Raw genomic sequence first — 19,036 nt, 5'->3', positions numbered from 1 at the left:
CTCCACCATTTTCACCAAATTTTCGAACCTCTCTTTTGTAAATTTAGTTCTTTATCTTTCAGTTTGGTAATGGTTTACGATTTCTCAGCACACACCACCTTTCTTAACATATTAATTATCCGCTATGGGCTGATCTATTATTTAAGGAAAACATAATTTCATTGATTGCGATTATTTTAACCGAACCAGAAATATTTAGCAGTGTAGAAATATTGATATTCACCCTCTACTACTCGGCTCGAAGCATGCGCGGCTCTGAGGGAGAAATTTCACTTCAAATGCCGGAGGTCCTAGGTTCGATTTCCACCGGAGCCCTGGCTGTTATTTCCTCTCATTGCTATGTAAATCTTTCTTGTGATGTTTTATATGTTAATAAAGAAGACCAACCTCTTGAGGCAATGTCACCCGTTATCTTCATAGTAGTTATTAACTATGGCACAATAACAACAACTATTTCATTCACAAGAGAGGCTAGTAGCAACGCTCCTATAGCCAACTTAAAGAAGATGGCGAAAGAAGCCCGAGTGACTAACTGATTTCGGACTAGCACGAAACGAATGACTAAGCTAATCTTTTACCAGTGACAAGCACAGTACTATATGCACCCTTTGATCTCCAATGTTTTTTGAGAGACATCAATAGATAGATTAGAGAATAAACGAGATTTATGAATAGACACTGAAATGTTTTCACAGTTTAGCGGACCCCCGTTTGTCATCTTTATTGTCCATCGAATGGATTTTTGTACGGCGCCCACAAAAGAAAGGGCACTTTGCTCTAGAGAAAATCATAAATCATAGCCCTTTGAATCCGATAAACTCCAGCCCCACGGCCATAACGTGGCCTTCCCTTACTTGTCGATAATAGAGGCCGAGCAATTACAATGTCTCATCTGCATCGGCTTCTCTCGAAGTAACCCTCTATTAAACCTCTAGTTTCGCTTCCATTTTGGGCTCGCATTAACTCACGCAAAATGTGACGCTTGATCCACCCTCAGAATATTTAACCCGTTTGAGGATAGAAACTTCACCGAAATTAAATGAAGCCTCGTAAAGCCGGAGGGATACCGATTCGGATTTGCCAATATCTCGTATAGCAATGAAAGTGTGCAGATACGAAAACAATTAACATTTGTTTCGAGCTTAACTGTGTTTGTTACATTTTTTCCCTTACATTTTTTAAATGGATTGTATTCCTAAAAAACCGGGAGCTTTCTTCTAGAGTTGACGGGTTTGCTATTGTAAGCGCTGGACGAGAATCAACGCAGTTTTTCTCTAGTGTCCCTGCATGATAAGCGTAAATTCAATTTTTGCAAAGGTTTTACAAAGGTTTGCAGAGGTTAACATTTAGTCATTTTTAGTTTATCTTTAAAAGTTTTCATGGTACAAAATATGGAAGAAAACGAAAAATCAGCGACCAACTTCAGCTTTTAAAGAATCAACAGAGAAAGGGTTGATGTACGATGTAAAGAAATAATTAGATACGTAATCACTGAATATTGTTTCCGGATCGGAAGATAGAGAAAAAAGCTTTTTCTCAATTAATATATCTTTCTAAAGGGCTTGGTTGAAATTTCGGGAAAACTATTTCCAAAATAAGTGTTGTGTAGTACAATCAGCACACTAAAATTATATGATTTGTAGCACTAAGATTCAAAGTGAACTGTGACTTCCTGACCTTCCTCTTATTTTCAAACTGACGTTGTGTTCTTGAACATGCGTGTTTTGAAAGTATAGTAGAGACTTGAGAACTCGACACTCGATAAACTAGACGAATCCAGAAAACTCGGCAACATTTTGGCCGGAAAAAACTCAAAATTCGCGCAAAAAAAAATATTACTCGCACATTCCTCACAACCTGGGATTTTCACAAACTCGACCACTCTTTGGTCCCCATTAGGACAAGTTTTTGAGAATTTACATTGTTCTGATCTTAGAACGGAACGTATTTAATTTTCCGTAGAGTTGCCGTGGCTCATATACGTTTAAACTTTAAAGTATTTTCAAGAGTGACTATTGTAAAAATTGAGCCTATAGATGCTTATTGAAACAGATGACACTACAATTAAGACCATTACAGTTGTATCAAATAAAAGTAAGTGAAGCACGGTCCTGCAGGTCCGTAGACCTGGTCACCACAATTTTAAAGGCACAAAAAAATAGGGTAAATTTATTTTCTTTCTTCATTTTTATGGAAACTGACACATTGAATGCGTGTGGGCTTTCTTGTGAGAGGGCACGAAATCTTACCAAAACATAGGTATCATTTTGGATTGATCGAGCCGTGCTCTGACTTCACAGACCTGGTTTAAATTGTAATGGTTTATCATAGTTATTAGACAGTTTATAGATTGTAAATTAAAAGTCTGACATCTTATGATTCAGTATGATGAACTTAGAAATTGTAAAAAGTCTACTATATCGTTTTGGAAAAAAATTTTTTTTTCGTTTAATTTCCCGAAATTTTGCTTGTGATAAAATAAAAGCATGCGCATAGCGTGGTTTCAGTTCTGTAAAAAATATTAGCAATTACATGGTGAACTGAACTTACATTTTTATGGGTCCCGATTTCTGTTTCCGTCTGACCAGTTGCAATTAATAAGAACGTGTAAGCTTATGACGTATTTCCTCCACTCTGCAATCATTCCTCTTACGTCCTAGTCACCGCCCGAAAACTAATGAAAGAGGATTTTGCACGACTCCCGATTTCCATCGAGCCTTCGCAATCTTTGACTTTACGCCTGGATGCAAAAAGCGGTTTACCGGCGAACATTCCCTTCAGAAATCCCTAAAGCAGATAATTAAATATATGTCTTTTAACAAAGACTCTTTAAATAATTCAATCATTTTTTGGCTTCCTCTAATTTGCCGACGATGTTTTTTCTTTCCACTCAACCCCGCTCTTTTTTTTTTGGAATGACGAGAAAAAGAAAGAAAGAAAGAGTACACATTTTCGTCGAAGCAAGTGAGAGTCATGAAATGAAAATGTGGCTCCCCAAAAAACTTTTTTTATTTTCTCTCGAAAGCCACTTAACGAATGAAAACGGTGAATATTCACTAACCATTTCAGGTGGTGGGGATAAAGGGGCTTTTTTGCAATGAATTAACACTTCTAGCGACCTTTTTGACTTATGGCCCCCATTCGTAGAGCAAAGTTCTGCTAATGCTCTCTCTTTGATTTAGTTTTCCATCTCTTGTTTCTTTCCCTTTTTACGTTATTGCGTTTATTTATTTATTTCGTTACTTATTTTTGCATAATTAATTTTGCTCCATCGCTTTTATAAAAGGAGGATATAAATTTTCCCTTTAATAGTACACATTGTGAGTTATGCTTTATTCCACTGCAAACTACTCAATGGGACGTTTCTCGGTTATCTTGTACTCAATATCTACTTGTCGAGTACTTTACAGTGCCCCGAGACGTGAGAGTCTTTAGAAAGATATACATTCATTAAGATGCTCTATACCAGTAGTTTTCAACCATTTAAATACTGGGTTTTGGGAATCATATTAATTCCTAAAAATCAGCATCGTACTACCCATTGCATTCATAACCTGGATTTGCATTTGCAATGTGAACTTTTTTCATCAGCATTGTATTAGATAGGTTCGGTTGAGATTAATAATGATTGTTCATAATCGTGTTATTCATTTATTACTTTCATTTCTCCTTTGCAATTTGAAGTTAGACTCATAGTATAACTTCATATACATTTTAGTATACTCATACAATAATTTCATTGTATAACTGAAGTTAAACTCATATTATATTATTATGTTCAGATTAATAATCTTTGTTCATAACCGTTTTATTCATTTGCTACTTTCATTTCACTTATTCAATCTGAAGCTATACTCACAGTGTACCAAATAGGCACTCTTATAGAATAATTCTAAACTGTTAATGTGCCTTTTTGAGGGATTCGAGTGAAATAGAGTTTAATATTTATGGTTATTAGTTAGTTGACACATCTGAGAATTATTTTTAAAAAGTAACATAGTAACAACAAACATAGTAAATAACGTATTTTGCTTGAAACACTTAAGGGACAAAATGGTCTTTAATCGATTGTTTATCATTGTTTTCAAATTGCTTTACTGTATAAAAAATACATTTTGATTTCAAGTTCTGTAAAATAAAGGACATAAAATGCAATAAAGGGACAATCCTCATGAATTAAAATCGCAACTGTGAAAAGTAAATATTACGTATAGAAGTTGAAAAATTAGCATAGGTAGAGAGAAAACCATTTGTTATTCTGCTGTGGAAAGCCGTGGTTTAGCTTACTGAATTTAATGACACTTCAGTAAGTACATTCCAAGAAATTAAATACAAGGGAATTTTCAATTGCAGCAGAATGTCGAAAATCCGAACTAATATGGACCTGGTAGTTTGGATATTCAAATTGTTTAAATTTTCGAAAATACCCAAAAACATACCGCTTAGGAAAACAATATACGATTTAATATAACTTACTTACATATAGAATGGTTATTCAATATGTAAGTACATGATATACAGTGCAAAGTATAACGCTTCAATATGTAATTAAAATTTTTGAAAGCATTTTAAACAAACATATTCCCATTGTTTACTGATTATAAAGGACAAATGAAAAATATTTACAGTACTGCATGTACTCTGAAAAGAACTATTATACAGTAACTACACAAAATAAAATTGAACGAATTTCTGGAAGATTCACTGACTTCACACAAATTTGAATTAATTTCTGCAGGTAAAAATTGGCAAAAACTTATTTGAAAAAATCTCTGATTTTGGGCTGAGAGAGTTTTGAAATTCTCTTTTCCTACCTGCCAAGTCCTTCATTTGCTTAAGTAATCAATATTAAGTTTGATAATGTTGTTGAACTCATAAATATAATGCTCAAGGTCTACAGGTCTATTAATATGTTCTCAGTTTCATATATTTAACCATTTTATATAATTATGTATCCCACGAAATGTGTCTGTTCCTCAGCTAATGTTGAGCGGTTTATTAAAATTTCATGAGAGCGAGATCGGATGTTAGATGTTTCGGATTTTTGGGATTCGGATTTTTGACGTTCTACCGTAGTCGAAGTCTCAAGTCGCGAATGACAAAATGACGTACCTAAAAGTAAAATTAAAGTCAACTGGAAAATAAAATATAAATCACAACGAACAAAAGAAGACAAAAATATAAGTGGTTTCTTAAAGAATTAACGAACACATTCAGAGTTTTTTTTTTTGAAAAGCTGTGTTGCAATTTAATTTGCAAATATTTTTATGAAATTTGAAAAATGCTAGCTGTTTGTAAAATTTTAAACATTTTTGAATTTTTTTTCAAAAAATGTACAAAAATATTGTTCTATTAATTGCAATAAAATTACCACAAAAGCAAATCTGAAAAATATACCAAAATGTTGAGCAAGCTTAAAAAATGAAAAAATTTAATAAACATTGCTGTGAGAGTTGCAGCAGATTCATTACAGTTAGCTCTTTAAATATTGATGAAATAAGCAGCAGTGATAATTATTTTGGCACATTAACTAGCTGCTGAATACAGCATCGATACAAGTGAAATTTGAGTATGGATTTAGGCGGAAGTTTTTCTGAGAATTTCCCTCCATTCATTTTTGGAACAAACACTTTTAATCTGTAACAAGTTCTCTGCAACTAATCCCTCTTGAATGCAAACAAAAATAGAAGTAGGAACTTAAGAGAGGGCGTTCAGATCAAATTTCTGAGCACTAATTTTTGATTACATACAGTCATAATTTGAGACCAGTTTCACAACTAATGTCTCATTAATGAAAACAAAAGTATGAGAAGGGATTTAAGAGGGAGCTTTTCTTTGAAATGCAACACTTTCATTTTTATCACAAATACATTTTCAATCGTATTTATAAACCACTCCCAGAATCATTACTATAAAAGCACTTATTTTCGTCAGGCTTTAATTTTCGCGAGCCCGTCGTGATTGCGAAAATTGAAGCCTCGCGAAATATTGAAACTTTATTTACATATAATCAACTTTTGCGGTTCTGTTCTTATTAAATCTGTTCCGACTCGCGAAATAACCTTCGCATGAAAGCCATTCCACGAAAAAGTCAACCCTTTGTCCCGCACGTAACGGTTCATATATTTCAGTTAAAAGTAATAATTTTAAAGAGTAATGACGATTTTTTTTCTTTAGAAATCACATACATGTTTAATTTGTTAAGCAGAATAAAATTGTTTATTAATATTTTTAAGTGTTATTTTTAATGAAATAAATATATGAGGCGTTACGTGGAGGACAAAATAACCGTTTTTCATGGAATGCCCCATATCTTCAATTTCATGAAAATTACGGCTCACGAAAATAAGTGCTTTTACAGTTGTTGATTTTAGTCAAAAAATAAATAGCTCTAAAGATAGAAGTATACAGGGTGTCCCAAAAGGTCGTTTACAAACTTAACATGCTGGTCTGTCATATCATGATGAACAAGATTTACATAGTAACATAAGTTCGAAAATACAATGCTGGCACACTACATACAAACAAAGTCAGACACTAAAGGATGCACAACATGTCGCATATTTATTACACAAAGTCGATGTTGCGCAACATTTTAGTTTTCAAGGAAGGCTTATAGCTGTTGTTGAAATTTGCTGCCTTTAGCTGTCATACACGCGTCGCAACGACAAAGTACCGACCGTTGTAATAACGATCCATTCGGACAAGATTTCACCGATCGCTGCGTTGTTGTTGTAACGTGATTATGAGAGCTGACAGGACGGAAAATTTTATCAACTACTTTAAGCTTTCCTTAAAAATTAAAATGTTGTGCAAAACTGTCTTTTTGTAATAGATATGCGACATGTTGTGCATCCGTTAGTGTCTGACTTTGTGTGCATGGAGTGCGCCAGCATTGCGTTTGGGAACACATGTTCCTATGTAAATCTTGTTCATCATGATATGACAGACCAGCATGTTAAGTTTGTAAACGACCTTTTGGGACACCCTGTATAGTAAAATAAATCATTTTCGAATGTTGATACACATATTGTAAGATTTGGTAGTTTTTTGGAAATGATTTTCGTTAGTATAAAAATGCAGTATTAATCACGGCTCTCAAAAATAAGAGCTTGTACGGTATGACTCTCGCGGTTTTTTTTTTTTTTTTAAGAGAATGATATACTGGAGTATTGGTCATGGTAACTGCGATTGCTTTTATTTTTCTCTCCTTCGTCTCTACTAATAATGTGACGCAGATAATGAAAGAATTCGGACGTGGGGAATGGTAGTGTTATCGTTTTCGCGTAATTAATATTTATCTGTGGGTCATCGTGTACTCGCAGCTCAGGACGTGAGGATAAGTAGAAGGAGCTCTCTTTATGAGAAAATAATGATTGCTGCCTAGAGAGAGGAAATAGCATCTCGAGCTACTTATTGGGAAAAAAATATCCCTCACCTATTCCTTAATGGAAAGAATTGATTTCGCCTCGAGAAGAGCTACTCGCTGCTCGAGAGCTTTTTCTGCCGGGATATTATTTGGAAAAGTAGCCCCATTCACAATCGGGATTTTCTTTAAATATTGGAGTGCTTGGGGGAGGATTCAGCTTTCGATCTACGTACGTTTAAGGTCACCGAACGAGTTCAAATGGCAGTTTTTGACTAAATTTCACAAATTGGGTTTTTATTTTATCGGACAAATAATTTGTAGGCAATAGAGTCAAAGCAGTCGACAAATAATACTTAACTTGCTTTCAACGTTAACTAGTTGTATAGCATTGTTCAGTTCCAGTTAAATGAAATTGTTGTTCTATTATTTTTCTACACTGTCTCTTGTTTATAGCTTCAACCCCTTGCATTCCTTGCCCGTGAGAAACAATCAAGTATAATAATCAAGTACTTTTTTAATAAAAAATAATATTTTACTTAAGAAAACCTAAGTCTTCTATAACTACAATGAGTTTATATGCACATAACATACGCTAAACATATCAAAGTTATAACTGAAAAGGCATTGTTATCAAAACGAGTTTTTACGAAAAATGCAAGCATCTGGTGTCAAAACGAAAGCTTTGATGTAGTGACGTCATGCCACGTGATTTGACATAGGAAAGTTTTATATCGTTTTTATATCGAAAGTTCGAGTCGAGATGTCGACGAAGCGATGGTTGGGTATCATGATAACCTTAAGCTATGTAAGTAATTACATTTTTCATATTTAACATATTTCTTTGTCAGTTATGACGTTGTAAAGTTATAAAACCTTTTAAACCTCTCATAAAATAATATCGTCTTAATTACAGAAAATATGAATCAGCAGATTAAAAGAATTTAGAATTGCATTTGTCATTCTTCTAATAGAGACAAAGATCATTAATTTTTATTTATTTATTTTCAATTCGCATGAGCATTGCGAAATAGAATAAACATAAAGATCCATTTAGTGTGATTCTCATGCCTCTAACTTCTTCACCTGTCGTTTTGTACCAGCCGCGTAGACGCTATCGCATCCGATTCACCAATCGCACATCAAATTCGTCACGTAGCTGACTTCAAACGATAGGAAGATTAAACTGTGGTATCCCATAATCGGGCTGATAGTCTCTGCCCAGCATGTAAAGAAGCTCTGAATGTAAAATATCCTGTGAAGAGCAGAAAAACCTTCTAGATTCAGATTTTCACTTGGAAATATTTTTTGGACACTAGATAGATTCGAAAGCTCCGTTCAAAATTAAAGGAAAATACATCAAAGCATTTCCGTTTCTTGAAATTGATTGATAACTAGCTAAGCATAGATTGGGAAAGACGTATATTTGATTAATAATCATGTTTCAATAATGAAGGAATAATCTTACTACACATTGAAAAAGCATCCATCATTTCCTACTAAGCTGTTGAACGACCTCAAACATCATTCCAAAAGTAGGGAAAAGTTATTTGACATGTATCTATTCGACGCTGTAATTAGAATATGAAAGGAGCAAGTCATTTTAAGTGTTTTTTTTTTTTTTTTTTTTGCAATTCCTTTAAAAAAAGGAAGACATTTTAATATTTCGTTTAATTACCCAAAGATAGTATATGTGAGAGATTTTGGCACTATTTAAGATTCTTCCCATAAAACTTCGCAATATGACGGACTATATCCTCTAAATGAAGATTTGAAATCGATTGTCAAATCATCTTACGGTTTCCTTATCACTTCTCAACTGAACTATAAAATGAGTTTTTATCTCTTGATATTGTGTTCTCCAAAGATTCTAAAACTGTCTCCAGGAATGAATTAATCAATGATGTAAAAGTACGCATTGGTTTTTAAGAAAAATCATCATCTAAAAGATATTGGAATTTTTGTTGAACAGAAGCGAAGTTCCAATAAAAAGAAGAAAGTTGAATGAGCTTATGTTACAGACTTACATGTGCATTAAGAAAAGTGACGCCAGAGCCAATGACAAATCATGGGCTCTTGTGTCTGATTTCCAGCTGATAAAGGTGAAGAAGGAAATAAAAGTAGGGTAAGAGAGAGAGAGAGGAAAAGGCTGAAAAAGTACAGATAAATCAAAGTTGATTTAAGTAAACAATTTCATCTTTTTTCAAATGATATTCAAATTATGAGCCCTATTCCGGAAACAATCGGTAGCATTCCGCTTCAAATTGACGTCATAAATATTCACTTAAATCGTCTCCGTTTGCAGAATTTCTATGCGGAGACGGTTTGAGGGATGAGTTATGATGTCAATCTGTGCTGGTACCGGAATAAGTCTCAATAATAATTATCTATTTGTATATTTCACCATTCGCATTGTTTGACACATTACGCTTATGCAAATGCGAGTTTAAAATTGTAAAACCGTTGCATGATAACAATGTTAAGCTCTTTTCCCCTTATTCCTTACGAGAGTTCGACGTGGTGAATGAAAGTCCTGCTGTTCTCGGTTGTGTGACAATATTTGATAAAAGCCAAACTGAAACTAAATCTGTCAATTAAACAATTCTTTTAACTCTTCAATTCATCCCATTTTAAGTGGTTATTAATGTTAATTGCAATGCGCAGTTGATCAAGCAGTAAGAGTTTTTACTCTTTAATGGTAGCTTATTATTCTTATATTTTTCCTTTTTTTTTCTTGTTTTTTCTCTTCTGCCATATGCATGCACGGTAAACGAAGTGTACATGGTTGCATTTACTCGTGTACGCAAATAGAAATGTAAACAAAATACATACTTCATAATACGAAGCACGAAGCGATGAAATAAAACCGAGTTTTAATATTACTTATTCATTACTTATATTCATTCATATGCATTACTATATTCATTACTTATTTAATATTACTTTATTTCTTTCCTACTAGTGGTACCCGCACGGCTTTGCCCGTAATAGAAAATTAAAAGGTCTTTTGGTTCGCCTGTATATTTACAAATAATGCATGGTGAATTTTCTCGCCAGTTGGCTTGTGCCCATGTTACGGTTCCACGTTATGATAATTTCATAATTTACTCGTCCTTCTTATGATAATTTTGTTTTTAAAATTGGAATAGAAAAAGAACCACATCGAATTTTCTAAAAATCTAGCACCCCCCCCCCCCTAGTTTGTAGCACACCCCCATGCTACAAGCTAACTTCGTGCCAAATTTAATGAAAAACGGCCGAACGGCCTATAGGCGCTATCAGAGTCACAGAAATCCTGTCGGACAGAGAGACTTTCAGCTTTATTATTAGTAAAGGTACACACTAAACAGAAGTTTTATCATTATTCGACTGAATTTTTCGTTTTTATACATGAAAGCAAGTAACTATATTAAACTCTCCCAGAGAGCTATCAAAATCTATTTCAAACTCAGTTTGCAGATATGTAAAGTAGCGTAACGTAAGGTTAACAAGTTAGAAGCTTTTATTGTTCCTTTGTGGTAAACAAATCAGTAATTTCAAGAAATACCTTTCATTTTTTTTTTTGAGGAATGTTGAAAATCAGAGTTGCTCAATCAGGTTTCTTCCTGTACAGTGAAGGGAAACAAAAACTCATTCTTTCTTTAATACAAAAAGAAGAGTGTTTCGTAATAAAAATCGATTAAATAAAAAGAAACATTTACCGATTTGTTCTTCTTGTCACGTTGTGGAGTATTATATCAGAAATTGCTTGTGGATGTCTCTTCCGCACAGTTGCTTCTCTCGAACTCAAAGAGGGAAATATTATTTACTTTTTTCAAAAACGCAGGTCTCTACCTACGCCATTTTCGAAGAAAGATTTTATTTTGGAAAAGTTTTTAAAACTATTTTTTTTATTTCTTCCGTCATAAATAAGTTGCTACTATTGAATACTTTTGTACTGATTATTTATAATGATGATTTTATGATTTTGTTTGAAACATTTTAAGATATTTCATGGTAGTATGGCATCAAATAACAACATTCACTAACCACGCATTCCCTCCTTAATTCAGTGTCAAATTAGTTGTTACACTTGAATACTGTTGGACTGATTATTGATGCTGATGAGCTTATGATTTTGTTTGAACCTTTTTTAGATATTTTATGATGGTATAGTATCAACTAACAACATTCACTAACCACACATTCCATCCTTAAATCAGTACTACATTCCTTGTTACATTTAAATACTTTTGTACTGATTATTTATAATGATGATTTTATGATTTTGTTTGAAACATTTTAAGATATTTCATGGTAGTATAGCATCAAATAACAACATTCACTAACCACGCAATCCTTCCTTAATTCAGTGTCAAATTAGTTGTTACACTTGAATACTGTTGGACTGATTATTGATGCTGATGAGCTTATGATTTTGTTTGAACCTTTTTTAGATATTTCATGATGGCATAGTATCAACTAACAACATTCACTAACCACACATTCCATCCTTAAATCAGTACTAAATTCCTTGTTACATTTAAATACTTTGGTACTGATTATTGATACTGATGATTTCATGATTTTGTTTAAACCTTTTTTAGATATTTCATGGTGGTTGGGTATCAACAACATTTACTTACCACGCATTTCATCTTTAAATCAGAACCAAATTAGTTTTAAAAGTTCAGATTTCTCACTCTTAAGCCACGCCCCATTTAGAAAAAACAGCGCCAGTGTAATATTTAGATTATAATTTTATAGCCAGTGTAAAAAGAAGTTCAGTTTGCGTTCTAATGAACTCACGATTCATTAGATAAAAGATAGTTTTATGCAAACACTGGTTGAAGAGTCCGTAGTAAATGATGCTTGGCTTACGATTTCAAAACCTGGATTTTTTAAGCAAATTTGGAAGGTAGAAAAGTAAAGGAATTGCCTGTCATATTTCACACTACATTCAATTGTGCTTGGTGTACCCGGCACCCCAGGCACTTGTGCCGCTACCATTTTCATCCCGATGAATGCAATCAATTTTTTAGCTGATTACGCTCCACACTTTTTAGTTGATTACATTGATCCAAGCGGTTTCTCTACACACGAGTAAACGAATTGAGAGTTAATTTGGTTCAGTTTTCACAGCGTTGTGGAACATCTGCTAGAAAATACTCTGCTTATTAGAAAAAAGTTGATTCAACTAAGCTGCCTCGTGTGAAAACAACGAAAAACGCCAGTCAATTAGCTGACAGGCAACTTTTTCGAAATGGTGATATCAGTAACCGCCTCGTGTGTTGGAGGTCTTAATGTTATTTATTGATAGCATATCATCCTGTAATCTCTAAAAAATGTTTCAATAAAATCGTAAAAACATGAGTTTCAATATTCAATTTCAAGCCTTTTACACACGAGGCGGTTAGTTGAATCAACTTTTGAAAAAAAGTGACTGTCAACTAGCTGACTGGTGTTTTTTGTCGTGCTCCAAAGAAGCAACTTAGTTAAATCAACTTTCCTTCTCAAAGAAACATCAATAGAGTTTTCCTACCATTTATTTATTACTTTATACCGGGTATTCCATTTTAACCTGCAAGACCTCTATTTTCTGAACCGTTAGTCCTAGATGCATACTTCCAACTGCAAAAAAATGTTCAAAACCAGGTGCAGAGTTAAGATATTGAAAGTTTGAAGCAAAAACAAAAATGAGTCAAAAAATACAAAATTTAATTCTTTATATGGGCCCTAGGCCCCCAAACTTATATTTAGGGAAATAATATCCATTGAAAAGTATTACTAACACAAAAAATGACATTTGTGCGACCAAAACTCAAGGACATATTCGAGTTCAAAGTTTTAAGGATCTATATAGAAGATGAGATTGGAACTTATCGCCCTTTCAGAAGATTGACAGGTTTTTGAAGTAAAAAACGAAGTATTGATATTTTTCATTGGTATTCAAAAATAAATTCAAATGGTATGCCGTGATACGCAAAATATACTACAAAACCTCAATCAATTTGAAAAACCACTCTATGCACACAAATAGTTTAAAACCCTTGTTAACTGCTATATTCCCCCTCCCCCCCCCAAATGTGTTATTGACGGCGAGTGTAAAGTGGTGTAAGTCACAACGCTGCGTTTCATATCTTGATGAATACTGATGATACTTCTCCGCACGCACCCCACCACTTATGCAACATTCACACTACGTCCGCACATCCGTCACCGACGTATGCTTTTCTCCCTAAAACCAGTTTTCGACCGGCGTTGCCATGACAGCAAGCCGTATTGTACGGGACCTGTCGACGGGACGAGAAGCCAGATTTCTGACGGTCCGTAGAGTTGGGCGTCGCATTGCATTGGTCTCTACGAGATGAGCCCGCTCTCTCTATTGGATGAGAGACTGACATGTGACTTTTTCGCGCTCCGCAAAGTATGAATGCTTCTCCCTTTTCGGAAAACGTTACTCTGTCCGCTTTACGTGGCGAACGTGATGTGCGGCCGCTGTTTGAATGTTGCATTAGCTGTAAGCCTTTGGTTCCACCGTCCGGGGGTTCCACGTAGCGCCCCCCCCCCCCCCGCACGGCTGGGTGCGACGGTCGATAGTCGTCTGGTTGCTACGGACGGTCTTGGTTCTTATTGCGCCGGGAAAGTTCCTCGTGCTGGGCGTCAGCCCAGCTGGGAGTTTACCCCTTAATATTTAAACCTTGCTCACCGTGAGATACGGGATAACTCCCCGTACATGTTAGTGAATACTGGTGGTACTAATGTCAAACTTTTTGTATTGGAATTATTTTTCAATGGAGATTAATATAAGTTAGGAGACTTAGGGCCCGTATGAAAGGTTAAATTTTGTATTTTTTGACTCATTTTCATTTTTACTTCAATTTATAAATATCTTAATACTGCATCTGGTTTTGAATATTTTTGCAATTAGAAGTATGCATCCAGGACTAACGGTTGCGAAAATAGAGGCCTTTGCAGGTTAAAATGGAACACCCTGCATAAATGGCTATAGCAATTATTTTTCTTTACTTATGAGTAAGAAAGTTTTTGGAAAACAAATCAAGTACTGTTAAACATTTGTAGTCTTGTTTGGAATAAAAAGTTGCAAATGTAAGCACTTCAATGTTTCAAGCCTTCAAAAACAAAATAATGGACTCTATAGATACTAATATTATTGCATAAACGTAAAATAAATCTTACAGTAGTTATTATATTTTTCAATAATATTAATTTTTTAAATTTTAATTTGTTCGTGATCATTTTTTGAATTAAAAATTATCTTTCAATTACTTTTATTAATATTTAAAAAAAGAATGTGCGGACAGATAGAAATCTGAGAACCGGATCGTTAGTAGCGAAAAGTGGATGAGAAATGATAAAGCAGTGGGAAACTCGAAAAATTATTAAAAAATGTGAACTGAAAAATAATTAAGCATAAAGATATAGCTTTCATTAGTTGAAACTTTAATTAACTTCTCAATTACTCAGAATGTATCAGCGAACGGGCTTCAATAGAAATGTCATGCACTCGACGTCAGGAAAGGCAAACTGACCAAATTGTTTAGTACAAAACAGCAGAAAATTGAATTCATATTATTCATTTTCATACAATTGAATGTCCCCCCAAAAATACATTATTTTTATCGCGCTCCATTTCAAACTTCACTTACGCAAAAAAGTTCTGAGGGGTTATCAGAATCTATGCAAAAGGAGTTAAAACATTTTTCATCATGGGGTAAATAGCAACCATTCGTTTTTTGAAGAAATGAATACATTTTGTTAGGTATCTAAAGTTCGTAGTGTTGGCTTAATTAATGGATTGCACAAGAAATTAGACTTCAAAAAAGAAAAGAAAGAAAAACTTTTTGGTTTTTGGTGAATCATCTTGATTCTACTTCACAGGTCTTAAAATCCTGCATTTAGTTTTTTAGGAAACATATAATCCATTAGCAATTTCAGCTTGCGACATATTAAAAATCTTTAAAAGAAGGTAAATGTTTTTTGGTAAGTTTTTTTAAAGCAGAAGAACATTTTTTTGTCCTCTTTTAATTAACAAGTTAAATAAATATGGATATTTTCAGTTTAAAATATTAAAACTAAAACACACGTTTGACATTATCAAAACTTTTTTTACTGGATAAGCACTGATAACCATTTTACTTAACTTTCCAAGGGAAAAAAAATAAGCAAAAAGACTGAAATTTAAACAAAAAAGGGGGGGGGGGGGGGAGTTGTCACTTTGTTGTGGAAAAAAAAAGAAAGGAAAAAGGCGTTTATCAAAGTCTTTGTGACACTTTGATAAACGCAACGATATTGGAAAAACAATTTAGTTTCGTTCAATAAAAATGCATAGCAATCCTAACTCAAATAAATCTAATTACAATACCTGTTAAAAAGTGCTTTTAGGCCAAGCGAAGATAAAACTTTTCCGCAACGAAAAATTTCACCGTTGTTTGGCACATATACAAGAATGTATAAATATTTTTGACCAGTATGAAACATATATGGGTCAAAATATACATGCATACACATATATGGGACAGACTATGGCAAAACTTTCGTTGCAGAAGGAACACTTTTAACATGGTTTGGCTCTTTCAGTTAAAATGAGCGAGTCCAATAATTTGACCAACACTGTAAACAACCTATTATGACGCAGATTCTTGCCATAATAAGTAAGAAATCAAAGTTTTAAATGACGTCTTTGTACTTCGAAAACTGAAGAAGTTATTTAGTTTCATTCAATAAAAAGATTTATTGAAACCCTAACCCGCATAAATTAAATTTAATCACCCTTTAAAAAATTTTCTTTGAAACGATTGTAGCAATTTGGTCAACACAATAATTCAAAATGACGAAGATTCTTGCCAGAATATGCAAGAAATAAAAGTTTGAAATGTCATTTTCTTTTTAAAGAGGTTATTCAAGTTCATTTGATATTTTATTCGATTTGATAAAATTAAACAGAGCCCTAGTCCAAATAAACGTAATTAAAATGCCTTTAAACAAAATAAACATTCTAGTGAAATGAATCCAATAAATTAACCAACACGGTAAGTAATCTCAAAAGAAGAAGATTCTTGCTAGAATAAGCAATTAATCAAAGTTTTAAATGATTTCTTTGTCTTTGAAAAAATAAAGAAGTCATTAAGCGTCATTGGATAAAATGATTTATGCCACCCTTAGCCCAATTAAATTTAATTAAAACACCCATCCAACAAAAGAAAATTTAGCTGAAATTAGTCCAATTATTTGATCAGCACTGTAAACAAATGCAAATGACAAAGATTCTCGTAAGAATAAGTAAGAAATCAGATTTGAATTTTCGTTTGAAAATTTAAAAGAAAATCATTTAGTTGCATTCGATAAAAAAATTTATAGCAGCCCCTACCGAAATATAGTTAAGGAAAACACATGTAAACAAAAAAAAAAAAAAAAACTGCTTTTTGTTGGAATGAGACTAATAACTTGACCTTAGAGCAGGAATTATAAACTGAGGGAGCAAGCCCCAATCATTGGCTTAGCAAAAGCTTGGGCAACGATCTCAAGTCACATGACTTACCAGCGACGAATGGTTGACACGTTTTGCGTAAAACTAGCGAAAGAAACCTGATATCTTCCAATGCTTCGCTTTGAAATCACGTGACTTGGTGTCTATGTTTCACGAATGTAAGTCGTCGTTCCCTTCCATTCATCTCTTCTCGATGAACTTGACCAATACTGATGTAAACAAGCTTAAATGACGAAGATACTCGGCAGAATAAGAAATTAATCAAAAATTTTAAAATACACCTTTGTCTGTGAAAAAAAGAAATTATGGAGTTTTATTTGATAAATTGACATATTATGGCAGCCATAACCAGAATAAATTTAATTAAACTACTGATTTTTCAAAAAACATTGTAATTTAAATGAGTCCATTAATTTGGCCAACCCAACGACATGAAACGACGAAGATTCTCATCAGAATAAGTAAGGAGCCCAAAATCAAATCCCGGGCAACATAATAGCTTCCCACAGCGACCGCAGTCGCGCACACGCGAAAAGCGTCAGGAATTCTTCTTAAAAGAGTGAAATTGGCTCGGACAGGCCCTCATTTATCGCATCTGGTCTTTTCTAAAAGATAGCTCCGCTTGGATGCGAGCGGCCACGGGACGTAGTGATTTCGACTCTGGAGTCTTTTCCGTGCTGCCACTAATTGCTCAACTGATGCTCACGGAAATCGATCCACGGGAGCTAACAGCCTCCCACCAAGAAACGCTCTCAATTAATCACCGCTCCTGCGGAAAGCTGTTTCTTATTAAGGAAGGTTCACTGATTTCGAAAAATGGAATCGCTGGATTTCACAAAGAGGAGCTTTCGACGCCGCTGGTTTTTTTCTTTTTGTTTTGTTTTTTTTTTGCTTGGCTCACACTCCACTTATTACGTACATAAGCCGCGACTCGTAATGACCCGCTTCGAAATAAGGGGTTTTAATGCGTGTGAGATTTTCTGAAAAATTATTTGTCTAATATGTTGATGCTTTGAATGGCGCGATAACAATTATGAGGCAATTTTAGCAATTTTATTTTAACCCTTCCCTGCTAATAAATATGCTCGAACGGTTGTAAAAGCCTTTTTTAAATTACAATCTAGCTAGTCGTAATAAACATAGAACCAAATCGAGTGATTAAAATCTAGCAAGCTTCATTAAGAATGGCACCGAAGTGAGTTACTTTAAAATGTAGCACGTCTTAATAAACTAAACATAAAAGTGAGTGACTTTGAAATCTAACAAATCTTTCAATATAGCACCAAAGTGAGACACTTTAAAATATAATAAAATACAGTAAGTCGTAATAAAAATAGCACCAAAATGAATCACTTTAAAAATCTACCTAATAATACCTTGTATTAAACGTAGCACCAAAGGAAGTCATACATAAATCTAGCAGTCGTCGCTATGTTTATGAAACATAGCACCGAATTCAGTCATTTTAAATCTACAGAGAAGTTTATGTATATTTTCAAATCAGTGAAATGTTCTGTAAAATAATCATAACATATCGAACCATAACGACTTCACGGACTGCCGCGTGCGATGGAAAATTTTTTACTTGAATAAAAATGTTCAACAATTGAGCAAAAATTGTTTTTTTTAAAAAGAAGAGCTTAAAAACTATTGAATATTTAATTGGATGTAAAGATAGTAGCATACAAAAAAGTCTGTGAATGAAAAACATAATTTAAAGACAAGATAGCCATCGTGTCTAGCATCACTAATGCAAAACGTATTATACCTTCGGATGAGTAATGAACGCAAATGGATTTTTTAAATTATTTCTAAGAAAAATATAGCATTGTTTAGTAAAACTTGTGGGAATATAGAGAGTTGAATAAATTTTAAGCATAACTGAAGAATATTTGCTGTAACCTGTAATATTGATAAAAGCAAAAATGTGTCTGTATGTTTGTGTGTACTTCGCATTGGTTCAACACCAGTCGACAGTTTTTCATCAAATTTTGCAAATCTAGTTTCGATCCGAGTAAGGGATGTACTAGGAAGCGTTTCCTATCCCTTATAAATATGTGACGTTTGTTTCATTGTATTAAATTATTTATAAGGATAAGATGTAATATATTCGACGCTTCTGTAAAACTTGAAAAAGCTGTAGTTGCTGTAGTTATTGTTTTTATTAAAAAAACAAGGTT

At 33.8% G+C, this 19,036-nt stretch overlaps 1 protein-coding gene across 1 annotated transcript in view; it reads right to left on the bottom strand.

Annotated features, from left to right (window-relative positions):
• The window catches only part of LOC129231172 (uncharacterized), a 227,175-nt gene that overhangs the window by 9,391 nt on the left and 198,748 nt on the right, over positions 1–19,036 (bottom strand). The gene's annotated exons all lie outside the window — the stretch shown is intronic.

This window comes from Uloborus diversus, chromosome 10 (assembly GCF_026930045.1).
Source record: "Uloborus diversus isolate 005 chromosome 10, Udiv.v.3.1, whole genome shotgun sequence".
Lineage (NCBI taxonomy): Eukaryota > Metazoa > Arthropoda > Arachnida > Araneae > Uloboridae > Uloborus > Uloborus diversus.
Note: the sequence above shows the minus strand (reverse complement) of the source record. Positions and strands in the feature narration are given on the sequence as shown.